At 42.3% G+C, this 21,359-nt stretch overlaps 2 long non-coding RNA genes across 3 annotated transcripts; one reads left to right on the top strand and one right to left on the bottom strand.

Moving 5' to 3' along the window:
- Positions 1 to 163: 163 nt before the first annotated feature.
- Positions 164 to 17,864, top strand: LOC129636567 (uncharacterized). Of its 2 annotated transcripts, none has more exons than XR_008707005.1 (3): positions 164 to 430; positions 6,140 to 6,245; positions 17,173 to 17,864. It is a non-coding gene; the product is annotated as an uncharacterized LOC129636567 (long non-coding RNA). The 2 variants fall into 2 exon arrangements; XR_008707006.1 differs by lacking the exon at positions 17,173 to 17,864 and adding an exon at positions 10,839 to 10,959.
- LOC129636566 (uncharacterized) lies at positions 8,638 to 15,157 on the bottom strand. Its single transcript, XR_008707004.1, has 2 exons — positions 15,048 to 15,157; positions 8,638 to 11,975 (listed from the first exon to the last, which is right to left on the bottom strand). It is a non-coding gene; the product is annotated as an uncharacterized LOC129636566 (long non-coding RNA).
- Positions 17,865 to 21,359: the final 3,495 nt, after the last annotated feature.

Raw genomic sequence — 21,359 nt, 5'->3', positions numbered from 1 at the left:
AGACACAAAATTTTACAAAAATCCTTTAAGAGAAGTAAGAGTACCACAGAAATTTAGATTACTTCCAGTTGTGGTGATCTAGGACAGTTTCATGGGTGAGGCAACAGGTGAGTTGAATCTTAAGGGATGAGCATTCAGGAGGCAAGGATTCCAGGAGATAGAAAACTTGTAGGAGGGACAAAGCAAAAGTGGATCTGATCAGAGTGAAGGAAGGTGGGAATTAAGCCTGGAAAGATGGTAGGTGGACCACATAGGGCAAAGATCTAAACAAAAACGTGAGGATTCAGCTTAACTTTTGCCATGACTATTGGATATCATGGGGATGTATTAATATTTGCTCTAGCAAGAAGTCCTCTGGAAGGCAGCACAGAGGATCAAGTCTATATCTTTCCAGAGGAGATATCTCACAGAGACTACTATTGGAAAGCAAGTAAGTAGAGAGCAGATTAAAATCTCCAGTTAAGTCATCAAATAAGACATAAGTGTGTGTGTTGGGGGTGGGGGGATGGACTTTAAGCTGAAGTTTTCTGTAATTTGCCCATTAACTTTGTGCTGACCCAATTTGATGTAGGTTGAGCAGCTAAGGAGTGGGGTGAAGATGGAGACCAGGGGCCCTGGCCAAACATCAGCACGATCTTAATTAAATGTTATACTGAAAAACAGTGGCTAATTGCAGACAGTTACAGTGGCTTTGCCCAGACGGTTTCTACTAACACAAATCTTAAACTACTGCGGTCTGTAGGGCAATTATAATTATTTTTACACTTTTAGATTTCAATTTGATTTTAAGTTCTCTAGGGTTGATAGACTGGGCAGAAATAATGCAACAACTCATTAAAATGTATAATGAAAGTGGAGACTAGCCTAGCCTTGCTTAGTAAGCTAGGCTATGTACCTAAATGTTAATTAAAATGATTTATCATGGGGCTTCCCTGGTAGTTCAGTGGTAAAGAACCTACTTGCCGATGCAGGAGACATGGATTGGAGCCTTGATCTGGGAAGATCCCACAGGCCACAGAGCAACTAAGCCCATGTGCCACGACTACTGAGAGCGTGTGTTCTAGAGCCCAGGAGTTGCAACTCCTGAAGCCCCCATATCCCACAGCCTGTGCTCCACAACCAGAGAAGTCACCACAATGAGAAACCCATGCACTGCAACGAGAGTAGCCCCCACTCTCTACAACTAGGGAAAAGCCTGCACAGCAACGAAGATCCAGCACAGTAAAAATGTAAATAAATAAATAAAATGATTGTAAAAATGATTTATCAGATCAGGAGAGAGATGCTAGAAAGATAAGAAAGTGCCAGAAAGATAAGAAAGATTTTCTGATTTCCGTGCTCACAAAAACTACCCAGGGTGCTTTGCAGACACAAATACATAAAATGAGAAATTGATCTCTATGACACTAAATGAAATGTTAGAAGGAGTGGCTGACAAACAGGGGATTTTCACTTAGTCATCCATCTCCCCATGTGTTCCCTGGGAAAAACAGGGGAACTTCTTTATATAATGGTTTTTGTTTTTACTGTGACTAGATGAAAAACCATAGCATATTAAAACTAGATCATCTGATATCTCATTCATTCATTCATTAAATGATTTTTTTTTTTTTTTTGAGTGCTGACAGGAACCAGGTTCTGGGTTTACAATGAGGCTTCAGATGGACAAAAGGGGCTTACAGTCTAGTGAACAGTGCAGACTAAGGGCAAGTAAAAAGAGAGAATAACTACAAACTATGTTATGAAAGAGTCCAATAGTGGGCTGAAACAGAGGAGAACGAGGAAACTTACATGGAGGAGGAGCTCAGAAAGGGAACTGAGGTGCAGCAAAATGGAGGGACCTGTCCAGGGTCACCAGATGGTCAGGGGTGAGGCCAGAGCCACAGTCTCCTGGCTCCAGGGATCTTTGGACTATGCCACGTGCTGTCTGCTCTGACATGGAACCTGCCTTCTATTCTTTAGCATCTGTGGGGATACTGGATGATTTCTTGGCTAGTTGCTAAAGTACATGGAAGGCTGAGTAGTGGGAAAAGGAGAGGGTCACAGACTAGAGGTGTGCTACAGACTGCTAGAGGTTTCCAAAAAGCTCACAGAGGGGACGCTGCAAACTTTTAGAGGTCATTGCCCTGTCCAGGAGAAGACCTGTCATGTGATGTAATTCTTAACAATGGAACATGAGTGAGAGTGTATAGAGGGTGGGGTGGGGGCTTCCTGCCTTTTCTTCCATCTCCATGGCAACTGCCTGAGGGCCTCTTTCCACCGGTTTCCTCCTGCTGCTTTAGGTAGGGGCTGTTTGTCAGCCTTTGGATGAAGTATCAGGTAAAATCAGAGTGAATGAGGCCTCAGCTCAAGCGAAGTACCAGTATGAATAGAAGGATTAGATTGAAAAAGAGAAATTTCAAGCCTATAACATTTTGCAAAAGAAGAAATTGTGTTTTCAATACTGACGGGCTAGTGCAGTATTCTCTAATGATGGGATTTCCATTAACGATTATAGTAACTTTGCATATGGTAGCTGAAAAAAATGCAGTGACTGAATCCAATCTTACTGCGGTTTCTGGCCCACGCCATTCATTACTTCACTCATTTGCTCAACAAGACTTTCTTGCTAATGAGTAGGCATTTGAACTGGGTGGATCCTGGAGGCAGAAATCTGGAAAAAAGGATGTCGGTGCCCTGTAAGGGACTCGTGCCCAGTGGCATCAGCCTTGTTCTGGCTGGAGCAAGATTGCAAAGTTTACTAACCTCTTTCTCTTTAGAGGTTAATGGGCAAAATTTGGATGAATTTCAAGGTTCCTGATAATGAGGATGATGATACCGGCCCTCATTGATTGAACACTTGCTCTGTGCCAGACCTTGTTCTAAGCTCTTTGTGGCTATTGAGAGAATAAACGTTATGCTTAATTTTATACAAGGCTGTAACTGTAAAAATGGGATTTGAGCCCAACCAGACACTGTGCTGATGACATCTTTCAACCTGCTGGGCTAACAGAATATTCAGAATTCCTGGAGAAACTGGGAAAGCGTCACATTTTTAAGAGCAAAACTTTGGAAAGTACAGAGAAACCAACTTAATTTTTTCCTACAGTATGCTTGAACCCCTTCTGAGGAGCTAGCTTCTGTGGAGGGCAGGCCCCCTGAGTTTTCCGGTTATTTGTAGATAAGGAAAGGCTTTCTAGTTACTGGTTGTCACAAACATATATCACTTCAAAAATAAAAGTATCCATAAAATTGAGTTGCCATATGATATAGCAATCTCACTCCTGGAATATATCCAGGAAAACTTTAATTCAAAAAGATACATGAATGTGTTCGCAGAAGCATTATTCACAATAGCCAAGACATGGAACTAGCCTAAATATCCATCGACAGATGAATCAAGACTATGTACAATGTACTATTATTCAGCCATAAAAAGAATAAAATAATGCCACTTGCAGCAACATGGATGGACCTAGAGGTTATCATACTAAGTGAAATAAGCTGGAAAGAGAAAGACAAATACCATATAATATCATTTATATGTGGAATCTAAAGTTCGACACAAATGAACTTATCTATGAAACAGAAACAGAATCATGAGATCATAGAGGAACAGATGGGTGGTTGCCAAGGGGGAGGGGTTAGGGGAAAGGACGCAGTAGGCAGTTGGGGTTAGCAATGCAACCTGGTATATATAGAGTGGATAAACAACAAGGTCCTTCTGTATTGAACAGGGAACTATATTTAATATCCTGTGATAAATCATACTGCAAAAGATATGAAAAAGGATGTATATATATATGTGTGACTGAATCACTTTGTTGTACAGCATAAATTAACATGACAATGTAAATCAACTGTACTTCAATAAAATAAATTTTAAAAAGAATAAAAGTATCTAGTCATGGTTGTTAGTTAAAACTCTAAATTTCATTCGAAGTTCTTTCTGGAAGCTCCAGATTGTGCCAGGCCTGGAAGCTGTAGTGTTGGCTTCTTCTTGGAAGCTGATGTTTTTTCTTAAAGCATTTGAGGGCAACAAAGGGATAGAGGATTAGGAGTCAGACTGGCACCGGAAATCCTAAAGATGGCAGGACAGCCTCACTGGCTTGTTCACATAGGCATCTGTCTCTGATCGCAGTTGCCCTGATGGGGGACAGGCGTGTCTCAAGGCTCTGCTGGGAGTGTAATTTGTTGCTAACAGTCCCCCAAAAGGATGTCAACCCAGCAGATATAATCTAAGAAGCCAGAGTAAAAAGGAAATCAAGTGTAATGGTGAAAATGCTCTAAAACCCCTCTATACTCTCCATCTTCACATGAAGCTGTGTGTGTGTGTGCATGCCTATGAACATGCATGCAATTCTACATTTGTCCTATGGCTCCTGCTAACTTTCAATTCTGAAGATAAACATGCATTAGAGTTAGCTCAGAAACACCTAGTTCTTTGTCTTTTTCAAATATTTATGAAGAATTCCAGGTAGTGCCCACAAATTTTCAAGCATTATGAGTCCCATTGTAAGCGCTCAGTAAATATATTCACTAAATCAACTAATGCACAGGAAGTTTGCTCAAAGGCAGGAAGTTGATAATGGGCTGGATGGCATTTAGGGACCCTGCCTTTACTCCTGTGTCTTGCTGCCTCTGCTGCTGCTGCTGCTAAGTCGCTTCAGTCGTGTCCGACTCTGTGCGACCCCAGAGATGGCAGCCCACCAGGCTCCCCTGTCCCTGGGATTCTCCAGGCAAGAACACTGGAGTGGGTTGCCATTTCCTTCTCCAATACATGAAAGTGAAAAGTGAAAGTGAAGTCGCTCAGTTGTGTCCGACTCTTAGCGACCCCATGGACCAGGCTCCTCTGTCCATGGGATTTTCCAGGCAAGAGTACTGGAGTGGGGTGCCATTGCCTTCTCCGTTGCTGCCTCTATCCCTCAGCTTTCTTTACTTGGCTACATCAATACCTGTGCACCCTTAGAGGTTGCCTGTGAATGTCAGCTCCTATAACTGCACGATGAAAAATGCCCTTTTCCAGGCTCATCCAGCTTGCATACAGGCCAAGATCTGCTGTACAAAACACACTGTAATAGTGAGTTGTTTGCATTTCATGGCTGCTGTTCTGGGCTCTTGTGTCTCATGCATCTCTGTTCACACAGTGCCCAGCACAGGGCCTTCCCAGGGAGGGTTAGTGATGGGTTTGAGTGAATAAATCCTACTGTCCATTCATCAGGTACTAACTGTACACAGTGTCTCCCTCTAGCTGACTCGGGGACTCTGTTTCTGATAAATTTCTGCCATCTTTTCATTCTGTAGGTAGGTTAGACCTTGCATTGGGCAACACCTCCCGACACCTTGGCTGGGTGCCTGGCATGGCCCCCCTGTGTTGCCACTCCGTTGGAGAGACTGGGACAGAATCAGAGCTCTCAGGGGCCTTGGCATCACCAATTATTAGATACAGAGAAGTTCTCTTGATCCCTAGTTTGAGAATTTGAGTTAAGGAGCTGATTCATATAAAATTGTATTCTGCAGCATAGAGGAAGGCCCACTCATGGGGCTTCCAAAATCCTTGTCCAGAAATTGTATTGTTTTTCTCTTGAGTAGGAGCAATCTTCACGAAGAAGACAAGCTGTTGCTGGTCTGACCTGAGCCCTTTTAGAAAGTCTGGGGTGCTTCCATTTTTAGAGACTTTTGAGTTATTAATTAACAATGAAATGCCAAGAGTTTCCAGGCAAAGAGGTGAATGCTTTCAACCCATAGAACGGCAATATGATTGCACCATTACCAAGGATCTATTTTTTAAAAACAATGACTTCATAATATAGTAGTGGAGTGTAGGGATCCTGGAGCTCAGACAGCCTGAGTTCAAATCCTAGCATTGTGCTCTCATGAGTTGTGTGACCTTGGGTGTGTTATTTGGTCTTTCCATACCTCAGTTTCTAGTCTATACAAATGGGCATAGTTTTTAAGATTTTTGTGAAGATTAGATGTAAGTCTTACATAAGTACCTAGACTCATAATGGTATGCTCTATATACATATCAGTCATTGGTATCATCTTAGTGCACTCTACACTATGTCATCTAGCAAGAGGATGCTAATTTAAAGTTTCATCTTAAACATCATTTTCGTGCACTCTTGTGAGGGGATCACTGCATATATTTCTCTTGCAGATCATTTCAAAATTCTAAATTTGAAGACCTTTGTGGATGAGGCCTGGGCCAGCTGGTCTCTCGATGCCCCTTGTGAAGTGGCTGCCTGCCCCTGCTTCTGAGTGTGGTAGGTATCCCACTGAAAACATTCCCTCCTCATCCCTAGTGGTGCACACCCAGCCTCAGGACTAGGGTTATTGCCAGGCTTCCATAATGACAATTTAGTGACTGGGGGCTGGTGGGCAGTGGGGCCAGGCAGATGCATCGGTGGTTGGATTCAATTAATTAATTGTTTGGCTGACCACAGGGTGCGGCTCTTGAAAGAACAGCTGCTGTTCTTTCTCTGGCTCAAGTTAAAGTGCTCGCTTTTCCAGTTGGCATGGAACAAGTTCTCCACTACTAATAAACTCACTGGCACAATGCAAAGAGCCCTGGTGCCAGTACTTGGAGTACCTGGGGAGGGCTGGGCGAATCTTCTTCCCTAATTATCATTCTGACTGTCACCATCCAACTAGAGTGATGTGCACTCACTGCCTGCATACCGTATAGGATTTACTGTCACCTAACACTTCCTGTTGCTGTTCTAGCAAGAGGCTAGTATGTAGGAAGAGTCGTCCAAGTGGCCTGGAGGCTGAGAGAGTGGGCACCCTGACTTCTGAGGTCACACTGAGCTGTGCAGTGACCTTGACAATGGCCCCACCATTATCAGGGCTCAAATGCTGACACCAAGGCCCTGTATTAGATGCCTGCCCTGCAACCTTCTGAATCTTGGCCATGTTCCAGTGCCACCAATTATCTCTTGCCTAGCAGCAGGGAGGTGGCAGTCTCCATGCAGAGGAGTGGGTTGGCTGCTTGGCACTTCTGGGCAGGGCTACGAAATCCCCACCACTCTTCCCAGTAGCAGGGGAAGTGGCACCTTGGGAGCTTGAAGGCATGAAGTGCCAATGAGAGGAAGGAGCTTATTTTCAGATAAACATTCCAAATCATTCCAATGGCTGTAAGCAGACATTTTAAACCAAAGCCTTCTGGGACTCTGGCTGGCACCATTTGCCACCAGCTGGCATGCCATTACCTTTCCCCTCCAGGCGTGGTCACCTGGTGGGGTTTGAGCGTGGGATGCCCATTATTTTCCTGGTTTTTCTTCCTGCAGGAAAAATGACCCATGTCAGTATCATGTCTGTGTGCCTTGTATTTCTCACACGCTTTGCCTGAAGTGAGCAAAGTGCATTACCCACCACCCAGAGAGGAACAGCATTTGCTGGGTCCTTAGTCCATGTGGTCATCTAGCTGAGAACACCCTATCACTGAGCCCTAGTCCCCAGACTTAAGACCTCACTTCTTCTCAGCTCCAGTCCTGGCTCCTGCTTGAATCTGTGTTCCAAAGGATTCATTTCCCAACTGAGGATTGTCCACAGGTACATCCCAAGAGGGACAGAAAAAGGCATGCATGTTTAGTGAGCCAGGTTAGCTTCCCAAATGGGGTCAAAGATTCCTTGCAGGTTCCTATGAGTCTAGATTCAGACAAGTTGTTATTCAAAAAAATTGCAACAGTTATTTGATGCACAGTGTTAGAGCAGGAAGGGTCAGAGAGCTCACCCAGGGAACAGCATCTTCGAGATCTTTCTAAGCTACAACCATTTGCGGGCACTCACCATTTAATGCAGGGCACTCCTCATTTTTAAAAAGGCTTCAAGCTCCCCAGAGCTCTCCAGGTGATCTAGGCATCGAAGTGCCAGACCTTCGTGATGTGGCTCCCACCCACTGCAGTGACCTCACCTTCTCCCCATATTTCTACCACATCACGCTGCTTCAGGTTCTCCCAGAATGCCCAGGGCTTTTTCTCGGCACCCTGTCATCCCCTACTCAGATTTTCCCCCAGACACTTTTTAAGTTTTAGGACTTTCTCGGTCATCACCTCCTCCAGGAAGCTTCCCTTCCTCCCTCGGCCCTGATCAAGTGCCCTCTCCTGTGCTCCCCTGTGCCCCAGTGCTCCCACACTGGCCCGCATAGGCCCTTGCCTCATATACTTCTTTCAGGAGCCCTGGGGCCATCTAGAGGGGAGGGCTCACCTTTTCCCATCTGTGTAGCTTCCCTGGGCTGAATCAGTTCACTTCAGTTCAGTCGCTCAGTTGTATCCGACTCTTTGCAACCCCGTGGACTGCAGCACGCCAGGCCTCCCTGTCCATCACCAACTCTTGGAGCTTGCTCAAACTCATGTCCATCGAGTTAGTGATGCCATCCAACCATCTCATCCTCTGTCGCCTCCTCCTCCTTCTGCCTTCAATCTTTCCCAGCATCAGGGTCTTTTCCAAGGAGTCAGTTCTTCACATCAGGTGGCCAAAGTTTCGGAGTTTCAGCTTCAGCGAGTCCTGGCCTGAATAAATGAGTGAAATAACTTTCCCTACAGACCTATTGAAAAGTTTTTAAGCACACTCATATTTATTACTTCCTGTGTGTCAGTTTCGGGGTTGGGGAAAAAATGTAGTACCTAAGCACTGTACCTGTAAAAGTCCTTGGAACACTGGGAAAGGTCTCGTGGGATTTTTTTCCCCCTGTGATAAGCCTTTTGTATTACCAGATGGTTATTGATTGTTTTTCTTTATTGCACACTAGGTGGTGGTCATGTAGTCATTCAGTTGTGTCTGACTCTTGCGGCCCCATGAACTGTAGCCCGCTAGGCTCCTCTGTCCATGGGATTCTCCAGGCAAGAAAACTGGAGTAGATTGTTATTTCCTTCTCCAGGGGATCTTCCCAACCCAAGGATTGAACCTGGGTCTCCTGCATTGCAGGCGGAATCTTTACTGACTGGGCCACGGGGAAAGGCACCAGGGATGTACACCGGGAGGAGTACATTATGATTACAGATGTTTAGAATGCCTGCTAGGGTATATTTCGGGCTTCCCTTATGGCTCAGCCGGTAAAGAATCCACCTGCAATGCGGGACACCTGGGTTCGATTCTGGGTTGGGAAGATCCCCTGGAGAAGGGAAAGGCTACTCACTCCAGTATTCAGGCCTGGAGAATTCCATGGGGTCACAAAGAGTTGGACACAACTGAGTGACTTTCACTTCACTCTCAGTTTAGGGCATATTACCCTAGTGTTTGGATTGGGGCTTGAACCACATTAGTATCAGAAATCCCTTGTTATTGGGTAAATATAACAGTTATAGCTAATTTCAGTTACATGTAACAGAAAGCACCTTATACCATTATTTATTCCTTAAACCACCTTAGAGTTACTTATTCCTGTCTCATATAAAAGAAGCCTGGAAGTTGGCTGGCATCTTCCATTTCCAAGCAGTGAGACCTTGGTTAAGTTAATAACTTCTAAACCCTTCAGATAACTGTAAATTAAAAATAATGTTGTCGTAGTGCTTTTGTGAAACTCGCATGTGATAGGCCCTGGCCTTGCTCTGAATAAGTATTCAATAAATGTTAGAAAAAACAAAACTACTTTATTTCTGCTAGCTGTTTGCTCTATCAGTGCCTCTTTAGATATGCTGCTTTTTAGTAGCATTGAGAAACTTCCAGAGGATGTATAGTTTCAGATGTTAGCTCCATGCATCCCTGCGCTACCATTTTTGTTAACATTTGTTTTAAACACTGAGGTGAACCCTGACACTGCAATATTCTCCTGTCCTCAGAGACTCTTGTAGAGGCAATGCTTCTTGTGGAGAAGATATTGCAAGAGTCAGAATGTGGCTCAGTTGCTATGCTGCTTATACATTTAGGTAGCACAGAAAAAAATTAAGATGAATCATGCAGAAGAAATCACAGTTTTTGACTTAAGCCTACTTTGAGCTCAGAATGTTAATAACTTGCATGCAATGAATATAACCCCCTAAATACAATAGTTGATGAATTACTTTATATGTACATTTTAAATGCAACATATTTGCGACCCCATGGACTGTAGCCCACTAGGCTTTTCTGTACATGGAATTCTCCAGGCAAGAATACTGGAGTCAGTAGCCATTTCCTTCTCCAGGGGATCTTTCTGACCCAGGGATCAGACCCAGGTCTCCTGCATTGCAGGGAGATTCTTTACTGTTTATGGTCCAAGCTGCCAGGGAAGCCCAAATACAACAGTTGATGAATTACTTTATATACACACTTTAAATGCAACATATTTAGTTATGATTGGGAAGTAGCCTTAAACTATTTTTTGTTGTTGTTTTTTTAGCAACTGAAAGATATAAAACAGTTACAAGTGGAAAGACTACTGCAACTGCCCTGTAATTTTTAGCCCATAACCAAACCACAGAAGTCTCAAGATACTTAGAAAAATACAAAACAACAGTTTTCAAGTTAAGAATTGTATGCTTTGGGTGGGGAGGTGGGAATAACTGCTTTGGCTTAAAATACTCAACAGTTCGGACTCATCACAGTTAGAAGACAGCAGCTCCTAAGGCGATCTGCATCTAAAGAGGGAAATCCAGCCAGGAAGCAAACTGATTCCTCACTCACATCTTCACACCGTTCAGCTGAAGATGGTCCCATTAGAAGCTGTTGAGGCCATTTTTAACATTTCATAAGGGAAATCATTTGGTAATATGAATGAAGTTTTCATCTTCTTATCTGGGATGAATGATAACTTATGAAACGTCTTTCCCTTTTTATTTTTAAAATATTTTAGAGATATTTAAAAAAATGTGGACCATTTAAAGTTTTTATTGAATTTGTTATAATATTGCTTCTGTTTTGTTTTGGTTTTTTGGCAGCGAGGTATGGGAATCTTAGCTCCCTGACCAGGAATCAACCCCACACCTCCTGCGTCGGGAGGCAAAGTCTTAACAACTGGACTGTCAAGGAAGCCCCATGTTTTCCCCTTTTAAAACATAAGCATCTGTATCCCAACCCAAAACAGACACCTTTCTGTGTCATCTACAGCCCACCAGTCCAGAGCCGGGGGAGCAGAAAGAGTGGAGGGTACTACAATCACAGATGTGTGATTTTTCCTGGTATGCTAATATCATGTTAATTTTCATTTAACACATCATTCCTCTGAATGCATGGGGCACAACACACTGGAAGACTGCAGGCAGGGAACACGGAGGAGGCACTCACTCTCTCTTGTTTCTCAGGAACCCAGGCTCGTCCAGCATGGAATTATAAGTGACCCCATCATCTGTGTCTGTGGGGAGGCTTCTGTCATGCATGGACCACGCCTCACTGGACACCCTGAGTCTCCTGGGGGGATTCTGTTGCCTCCATCATCCTGGCATTGGCTGCAGTTCTGGTCCAGACAGCCAGCACAGCTTCCTGGCTGAAGTGATTTCCACAGTAGTACTCGCTCCCTCAGTGAGAGCGGGAGATCCTTTAGTGCGGGCTCCCTCCTCAGGGGCACGAGTGTCTGCCAGTCAGTGTCTTCCAACCACATCTTTTACTTAGACCTTTCTGGAGACGGTTCCCCTTAGTCCATCGTTGATTTTCTTTATGAGTGTCTGGATCTTGGCTTCCTTTGCTGGGATGGGAATATTCTTTTGGGGAAGCACATTCAGAGAGTTGCTGATAATGCGGCCAGCCTCTGCTCAGCTGTCTGTCACTGACACCAGGCCCCACCGTGTCTCCTGCACGGAGTTTAGAGAGTAATGGAGGACGAGGTATCTTCTTCAGAGGTTTTAGGCTCTCACTGCGTGTTGCATTCTCTTGTGGACTGGAGCCTCGTCACCCCTCACAGACAGTTCTCATTTGATCCCCTTCCAGGAGGTTCTCCGTGAAGCTGAGGCGCTGGCTTGCTTGAAGCCAGGTGTTTCTCTCCAGCTTTTACTGACAACAGATTTGAATTTGAGAATCACGTGTTCTTCACCCAGCTTCTCTATGGAGTTTCACTCTTGGCCTTTTGCCTTCTCCATCATCTGAAAAAGAGTTGAGATATGCAAAAAGAAAATTCTTCTGACTTCTGGCTTGAGTTTGTTCTAAAAGTCTCCTTCATTTCACTCAAAGTTATTCTCAAACCTGCCATTCTTAAAAAGGATGTATATTTAGTTTAGACTTAATAGAAATGTAATAAGTCAGATGTTTTACCCTAGGTAGATCCATTTTTACATCCTGAGAGTGCTAAAGTGATGACAAAAATAGCTGGACAGGTGTGAGAGCCCTCACAGGGAGCTGATTTTTAGGGGAATTGGCTTAAAGTGATGTTCCTCATCTCCTAAAGTGCTTTGCAGAGTGCTCAGAACAGCTGACTCACATTTTTACTGATTGAATCTTGCTGGGATAAGGGTATAAATTTGAGTTTAAATTCAGTACTTCTGTTGACTTTGTAACACTGGAGTTGTGTCCCATTTTCCCTCCTATTGTATGGACCAGACTCTACCAATAAGGCCACATCTAGCAAAGATGGTTTATGAAGCCATCCAGACCTGGATTCAGATCCTGGTTTCACCATTTCCTTGCTATGTGATCTTGGACAAGTCACTTAACATTTCTTAAATTTCCTTATTTATAGAAAGGGATTGTTGTAAGCATTGAAAAGAATAAATATTAATACTTAACATAAGGCCAGTTAAAGTAAGCACTAGATTTATTATTAGTTTTATGTTGTGCTAAAAATGCACACTGCATCTGTTCCTCTTTCCGAGGGATCTCCACCTGTGACATGTTTACAAGCCAGGGATGCACGGGTGGGCATGTGAGTTAGGTATGATGAGTTAAGGTCAGCCTGCTGCTGCTACTGCTGCTAAGTCGCTTCAGTCGTGTCTGACTCTGTGCAACCCCAGAGACGGCAGCCCACCAGGCTCTGCCGTCCCTGGGATTCTCCAGACAAGAACACTGGAGTGGGTTGCCATTTCCTTCTCCAATGCATGAAAGTGAAATGTGAAAGGGAAGTCGCTCAGTCATGTCCGACTCTTAGTGACCCCATGGACTGCAGCCCACCAGACTTCTCCATCCATGGGATTTTCCAGGCAAGAGTACTGGAGTGGGGTGCCATTGCCTTCTCCGAAGGTCAGCCTATCAGCTGTATAAATAACATGGCCTTAAACGCGGTTCAGGTTTTTTTCTCTCCCACTTTAAAGTTGGAACATAGGCTCTGCTCTATGAAGTCCCCAGAATCTGGGTTCCTAGGCTGTTGTGAAGTCTCCATTGCCAAGGTCATCTTATGGTAATACAGTGGGTGGCAATAATTCCAGACGTAAGGTTTTCATCCCAGACACCAGGAAGGAGGAGGTGAAGATGGGAAAAGAGTGACGCCAGCTCTTGCTTCAAGAAGGTTCCTGGAATGTGCTGCATAAATTCGTGTTTACATTTCAGTGACCAAAAAGTAGTTTCACAACTTCACCTAGCTGCAAGGGAGAATGCAGTCTTTATTCTGGGTGGCCACAGGTCTGGCTAAAATTGCCATTCCTATGGAACAGGAGGAAGATGGATACTTGGGAGCAATTGCTGTCTGGAGAGGGAGCCACTCTCAGGGGCAGCAGACTGGGGAGAGTCTTGGGAGTCTGATGGAGTTTGATGGCTCAAGGGGAAATAATTATTAGAAGTAGTTGGTGCTGATAAGATCAAAGGCAAATCCAATTTATCAAGAAAAGGTCATCTGGAATTACTCTGCCCATTGGGGGAAAGTGAAAGTAGCTCAGTTGTGTCTAACTCTTTGTGTGTCTGACTCTTTGCAAACCCATGGACGAATTCTCCAAGCCGGAATACTGGAGTGGGTAGCCTTTCCCTTCTCCAGGGGATCTTCCCAACCCAGGGATCAAATCCAGGTCTCCCGCATTGCAGGCGGATTCTTTACCAGCTGAGCCACAAGGGAAGCCCTAGCCATATGTGACTATCGAGCATTTGAGATGTGCTATGATATACTCCCTGGACTTCCAAGATAGTGTAAGAAAAGAATGTAAAATATCTGTTTTTTTTTTTTTTTTTTAACAGTGGCTATATATTGCAGTGATATTTATATACTGGATTAAATAAATATATTAAAAGTACCTTCATCTGCTTAGTTTTACTTTTAAAATTTAAAGTTCTATCTGTGGCTCACATTATTTTTGATGGGAAGCAATGATCTGGAATATCCCACATCTGAGTCTGTCTCCTCAGAAAGGAGATTCTACATAGTACTGAGAGGGATGGTTTCCTGAATGTTGAAATGCATGATGAATTCTCTAACCTGGGGTTCAGAGAGCAAGATTTCAGTACCAGGGCTGGAAGCATCATCCAAGGGAAGTAGACAAGCCCTTCCCAGGCCTGTCCCCACAGGGGACAGATCTAAATGTCACCACCCTCTAAGAGCATTCAGGTGACCTCCACCTCGTGCTGTGGTTCTGGTTCTGGGAACCGTTCTGTAATTCCATGTTCAGATGACCTTCGGGGTTTCTGTGACTACTTCCACAGAGTGAGAAACTGACTAGTTAGCCAAGTGATGTGCTTGGGAGGGGTGATATTTCTGAACTTCAGCTTAAAAGATTGGAAGGTTAATGATGAAGGAGTGCATTTGCCACTAGAGATGCTTTGCATTTTTATTTCTCTCCCGGTCAAAGATCCCCCTCTAACTAAGTCAGTGGTTTTCAAATATGTTCTGTGGGACCCACAGCTTCAGCATCATCTAGGAACTTGTAAGAGATGTAAATTCTTAGGCCTCACCCCAGATCTAATTAATGAATCAGAAACTGGGGGTGTGGTCCAGCATTCAGTGTTTTGATGAGCCCTCCAGATAATCCTGATACTAGCTAAAGTTTGAGAAACATTAAAGTGATAGTGTTCTTAGCAAATAAATCTTTATCCTCAAGATGTACCCAGTAGTTTTTTTTTTTTTAAAGGCTCATCCGGTTTAATATGTCTTGAAAGGGAATGCAGGGATCATTTTTAGGTTTATAAATAAATGTGATATCATATTTCTCACAGGTTTTGGAATGAGTAAAACTTGGAAAAAATCATAAATGTAAGTGTCTGGAGGCAGTTCTTTTGGGGAAAGAGTTTCCTTAGCTTACCTCTTCCAGACCTCACTGCTGAGCCCCATTCACTGGATCTTGCCTGGTCCTTCCTGACTGCTTGCTGTCTCTGCTTGCCATCTCTCATTCCAACTCCCGTCTCTGAGTGGTGTTCTTTATCTTCCCAGACAGCTGCTCTCACTTCCCCACTTCTAATCATTGTGAGCAGTTTCATCTTGTAAGACTTTCTCCCACTCCTGGGCTCTTTTTTTTTTTTTTTCACTCCTAGGCTTAATAAGCCTGTGCTCAACTCTGTGTGCGTGCGTGGAAGTTGCTTCAGTCCTGTTTGACTCTTTGTGACCCTATGGACTGTAGTTTGCCAGACTCCTCTTTCCATAGGATTCTCCAGACAAGGATACTGGAATGGGTTTCCATGACTTCCTCCAGGGCATCTTCCCGACCTAGGGATCAAACCCACATCTCTTATGTCTCCTGCTTTGGTAGGCGAGTTCTTTACCACTAGCACCACCTGGGAAGTCAGTGATCGACTGCAGAAATCCAAATCTGGTTCTTCTCCCCGGGCACAGATTCTACTATTCCATTCTTGAAATCTGATGCATAATGACAGTTTCAGCCAGCAGCACTGAGGAGAACGTGTGGGCCCTTCCATCACTGAACTCTTGGGAACCTGCAAAGACGCCAGGCACGAGGGCAGTGGGCCAACCTCTTTGTTTACTGAGCAGCAGCCGCCCATTGATTCCACCCCAGGGGACTGACCATTGCCCCCAGGAACTCTGAGTGCTCTTGGTTTTCCTTTAACTGCTGATAAAAAGTCATGGCTCAGATGCAGGCCCTCCCCTCAGCAGATCCTCTGAACCCTGGGGGGCAAAGATTAGATGGGACAGGGCGAGGATATTACTGGATCTGAAAACAGATGCTTTGCCCTTTCCAGCTCCTGCATAGGCAGGCATCATACAATATGTATGGAGCTTTAGAGCTTACAAGACACCTCAAGTTTCATCCTTTACAATGCATTCCACCTCTTTGAGAGGGGAGCAAAGAGTTCTACAGTTGAGATAACAGATCTGGAAGGTTGCCATCTTTCCCTAAGTGACTCAAACAAGAAAAAGCAAAGTTGGATTTACAGCCAGGTTTTATTGCAACTTGACGTTTAGTTTACTGACTCCTTGCTAAAAGGATAAAATCCGACACTAAAACACCTCATGGAACAATCTTAATGCCTTTATTCAGTGAAGATTTGACACAACATATGCATTTATGGACATCACACTTGAGTTCAGTTTACAAGTGGCAGTCACATTGATTGCTTTACTGGTGTCTATAATGACCATATGTAGAGGCTTTCACGGTTCTTGTTCTACAGTTGAGAAAAAACTCAAACTCAAGGAGGATGGGTAAACTGCTCAAGGTTACATGGCCTGCGTGTCATCCAGTCCTTTTCACAGCAGAACTTTGTTCACTACATTCACTCCTGTTTGCTGTGAATTCTAAACTGCAAAGAAAGGAGGCGAATGCAGGAAGGCAGGCATTCCCAAGTCATTTCTGCCTAGAGATACAGTTGCTTGGGCTTCTTCCACCCCTTCCATGAACTCTCTGAGGAGCTACAAGTGGGAGCAAATGCTCCTGACTGACCAAGGCTGGGAAACTCTGTACCGTGGCAGGATATGTGCAGAGTACTGCAATTTATTGCCTGTAACGCCTCAATTTTTTGGTGGTTGTTTCCTTTTTTGGATGTTTTAGGTGGGTTTTGGGGGAAGGAGGTCATTGAGAAAACTTGACCACTAGATCTCTCTCTTTGACCACATGGCTTGTAGTCTCTTTGTTCCCTGACCAGGGATTGAATCCAGGCCCTTGGCAGTGAGAGCTTGGAGTCCTAACCACTGGACCACCAGGAAATTCCTTTGACCACCAAATCTTTTAGTTTATTCTTAAAGCACAATTTTCTAACCAAATGAGGTTTGGCTTCCCTAGATAGTATCAGGGACTGTAATTAAATTTCATCTGGTGAAACACTAACCTGGTTAAGATAATTCTAGATTCAAGTTCCATCCTCAGTGGGATAGCTTTCTTTTCCATCTTCCAAATTCTGTGTAGTTCTAAGAGTCACAGTTCTTTTGAAAATAGACATCAATTGTTAAGTTGGTTCTTAAATATTCCTCATTAGGGATTCCCATTGTCAGAAGACTCTAGAATCTTCAACCACCATCAGCATCATCTGCGAGTTGGAAATGCACACCCTCAGACTCTGTCTCAGGTGTACTGAACCAGAATCTGCATTCGACAAGACACCCTGTGATTCACATGGACATTAACATCTGAGAAGCACTGGTTTGGGATGCCTTTTCTGTTAGTCGTAGTTACAACCTACTGAGTATCCACTATCTCTCAAGGGAGGTAACTTTAAATTTTAAAAATCTAGTCCTCATAACTCTGCTGGGAAAGGATTATTTTCCTTAGTCTACAAAAGAGGAAACTGGCTCTGAGAGATTTACGCTTGCCTAATTAGTTGTTAGCTAATAATGACTGAGATGGAATTAAGACCATGTCTGTCTACTCTTTCCTAGAACACTTGGCTTAATATATTTTTCTCTCCCTTCTCCAGACTTGTCAATCAAGCCAGGTTTCCCCCCCCTCACAATCTCTCCAGGTCTTTTTCAAGGCATCATGGTGAAGAAACAAGCAATAGATAAAAAAACAAAAAAAATTGTATGTCAAACTTTTGTGGGTAAAAATTCTATTAACAAAATTAAAAGTGAAAGTCACTCAGTCGTGTCCAACTCTTTGTGACCCCACAGACTATACAGTTAATGGAATTCTCCAGGCCAGAATACTGGAGTGGGTAGCCTTTTCCTTCTCCAGAGGATCTTCCCAACCCAGGATTGAACCCAGGCCTCCCGCATTGCAGGTGGATTCTTTACCAGCTGAGCCACAAGGGAAACCCAACAATATTGGAGTGGGTGGCCTATCCCTTTGCTAGCAGATCTTCTCGACTCAGAAATTGACCCAGGGTCTCCTGCATTGCAGGCAGATTCTTTACCAACTGAGCTATCAGTGAAGCCCAACAAAATGAAAAATCTGGCACAAATAGATATTTTTGGAAATATATTTGTAACATACATGACAAAAATGTTAATGACTCTAACTTAAAAAAAAATTTTATAACTCAATGAAAGTACTTTGGTAGAAAAGATAGAGGAAAAAAAATAGAAAAAGGACCAATAAACATGAAAAAGTTTAACTTCTCTAGTAATCAAAAGTATAAAAATGGAAATATTTTTCCATCCCCCAAATTAGCAAAGGAGTAAAAGATAAAATCCAGTGTAAGTGAGAATGGGAGACAATAGATTCTCAACTATTTCTATTATTAAAAGTGATGTTTAGAAGAATATTTAATGAAAAGGAATAATGGGTACCATATATTAGTGAATAAGAAAGACATATGGAAAATGTATTAAAAATCCAGTTATTTTAAGGTGAAAAATTTTTCTATACTCTCTATAGAAAAAAAACTCAGGATAATAAACACCAAAATGTTAACAAGGTTTAATTTTGAATAGAAAATAGCCCTCACTGTTTTTAAAATGGAAGTTTCCCGTCTTCAAAGAGGGGCAAAGATCAGATGCTTGTAACTTAAACTTTAATTTCTCTATAAAAAAACTTAGTAGAAGAAGGGAAAATTGAGTGACTGCTGACTGATTTTTCTCTTAGGGACAGTTCACTTCCAGTTAAAATTTTAATTACTGGTTCATTATTATCAATAAGCAATCATGCCTGGAAGGATGGGGCTCCTCTATTAATAAAATATGAAACTTTATTCCTAGTTGAAAATAAATAAATAAAATTAAGCATCGGACAAATGTACCTGAAGAGTATTAAACAACCTGCAGCTCAATCCTGAAAATTAACCATATGATAGTTTCTTTTACTGTCAGGCCAAGTTCTATGGTATTCTCCCTACAAGAATGCTGTCTATGGCATGCTCCTCCCTCTCCCCATTTCATTCAGCTATCTTCATCACCTTCTCAAAGGGATCCTCAGTAATCCACTCATGAAATGAATAAAGAAACTTTCTTCCAAACTGTTTATATCTCCTTATCCTACTTAGCTTTTCTTCATAGCACTCATCTTCAGCTTTGCCTAATTGTTATAAATGAAAAATTATACTTAACTGTTTATCCTCTCCCCTCCCCACTAAAATGTAAGTTCCCTGAGGACAGGGACATTGTCCACTGTATTCTCTACTCTGTCTCCAGAACCTAGTGAGATGACTGGCATAGTGGATACTCATTAAATATTTGTTGATTGAATGAATATGAAAAGAACTGAGCCTTATGTGAGTGTCACTCCATCCAAGAAGCATTTTGTAACCTGGGTATGCTGGGGTGGCTTTGGAAACCCAGCACTGAAGACAATGGGGTGCTTTGTTTAGACAATTCGCCTGTACCTGGAAGATAGCCCCAAACTTCGTTGCAACCACTAATTTATACTTGTTGCAACCAACAAATATAAAAGCAAACATAATTAAAAATATAGGTAACAAGACACCTTTTCTATACCTGACCAGGGATTTTATTGTTACTGTTTAGTAGACTTGGGGCAAAAAGAGAGATGCAGCTGAAGCCTTTTTCCTGTAAAAGGAAAAAAAGCCACTAGTTGCTGCCAGAAACAGTAATGCAATCGCAATTTAGTATTTGGAAAGTTTTCACCTAGGAAATCAGAGCTTTTTTTAGTTTTTTTCTTTTCTTTTCTGAAGTTTTCTTTTTTTAATTGATGGACTTTCTTTTTCAGAGCGGTTTTAAGTTTATAGAAAAATTGAGCAGAAAGCATGGCGTCCCTATATCCCCCGTTCTCAGTTTCCTTTATTGTTAACACCTCACACTGACGTGGTGCATTTGTCACAACGGATGAACCAATATTGATGGATTATTAATAACTAACATCCACAGCTTACATTAGGGTTCACTCTTTGTGTTGTACATTCTATAGGTTTAGCCAAATGATAATAATTTTTAAAAAACTGATTCTTGTACGTGGGAGAGGAGTTGAAAGAAGTAAATAACAGAAAATTGAGGGCAGTATATTGTTTATCTAATTCTTCCTTCTATCTCCAAGTCCAAAACTAGACTAAAAGTTCTAAAAGTCCATACACTCATGAATAGATAAACAGATTGTGGTACACCCATATGATGGAATACTATTCTGCAATAAAAAGGAACAAACTACTGAAATATGCAACAGCATGGATGAATTTAAAAAGCAATATGTAGAGTGATATGGCCATCTACAAAACCTGCAGACTGTACGACTTTAGAACATGATATTCTGCTCAGCAGAACAAAGCCTCATGCTTTGTGACTAAGTTTCTAGTCACTTGCAACTTAAAATTATAGTAAATAGCATCCAATAAAAAAACCACTAGGCATTCCAAGGAGAAGAAAAATGTGACCTGTGACCAGGGGGAAAAGCACTCAGTAGAAATAGATCCAGAAACGATAGGGATGATAAAAAGAGCAAAGATATCGAAACCACTAATATAAATATGTTCCAGTATTTGAAGGAAAACATGAGGATAGTGAGAAGAGAAACTGAAGATACAAAAAGAACAACAAATAGAACTTCTAGAGATGAAAAATATGATACCTGAAATGAAAGATTCACTAGAGGGATTAACACGATGTTAAACATTGCAGAACAGAAGATTATCACTTAAGTGATTAAGTGCTGGTGAGGATATGGAGGAAAGAGAACCTTTGTGCACTTTTGGTGGGAAAATAAATTAGTGTAGACACTGAGGAAAACAGTATAGAGGATCCTCAAAAAATTAAAAATAGACTACCGTATAATTGAGGAATTTCACTTCTGGATGTTTTTGCAAAGAAAACAAAAACACAAATTTTCAACATTATTCAGAATAGCCAAGGTAGTGTGTGTGTATACACACACACACACACACACACACACATATATATATGTATAACTACACTATTTAGTATATATATGTGTTAAGCCATATACATATGTTTATTTAGCCATAAAAAGAATGATATCTTGACATTTGTGATAACATGGATGGACCTTGAGTGTATTATGCTGAATAAAATTAATCAAAGACAAATACCATATGATTTCATTCATATGTGGAATCTAAAAAATAAAACAAGTGAACGAACACAATAAAACAGAAATATATCCGTAGATACAGAGAACAAACAGGTGGTAGCCAGAGGAAAGGGGCATGGGGAAGATGAGTAAAATAGGTGAGGGAGATGAACAGGTACCACTTCCAGTCAAAATGAATGGAATCACAGGGATGAAATAACCAGCATAGGAAATATAATCAAGAATATTATA

The sequence above is a fragment of the Bubalus kerabau genome, chromosome 22, assembly GCF_029407905.1.
Source record: "Bubalus kerabau isolate K-KA32 ecotype Philippines breed swamp buffalo chromosome 22, PCC_UOA_SB_1v2, whole genome shotgun sequence".
In the NCBI taxonomy this organism is placed as follows: Eukaryota; Metazoa; Chordata; class Mammalia; order Artiodactyla; family Bovidae; genus Bubalus; species Bubalus kerabau.
Note: the sequence above shows the minus strand (reverse complement) of the source record. Positions and strands in the feature narration are given on the sequence as shown.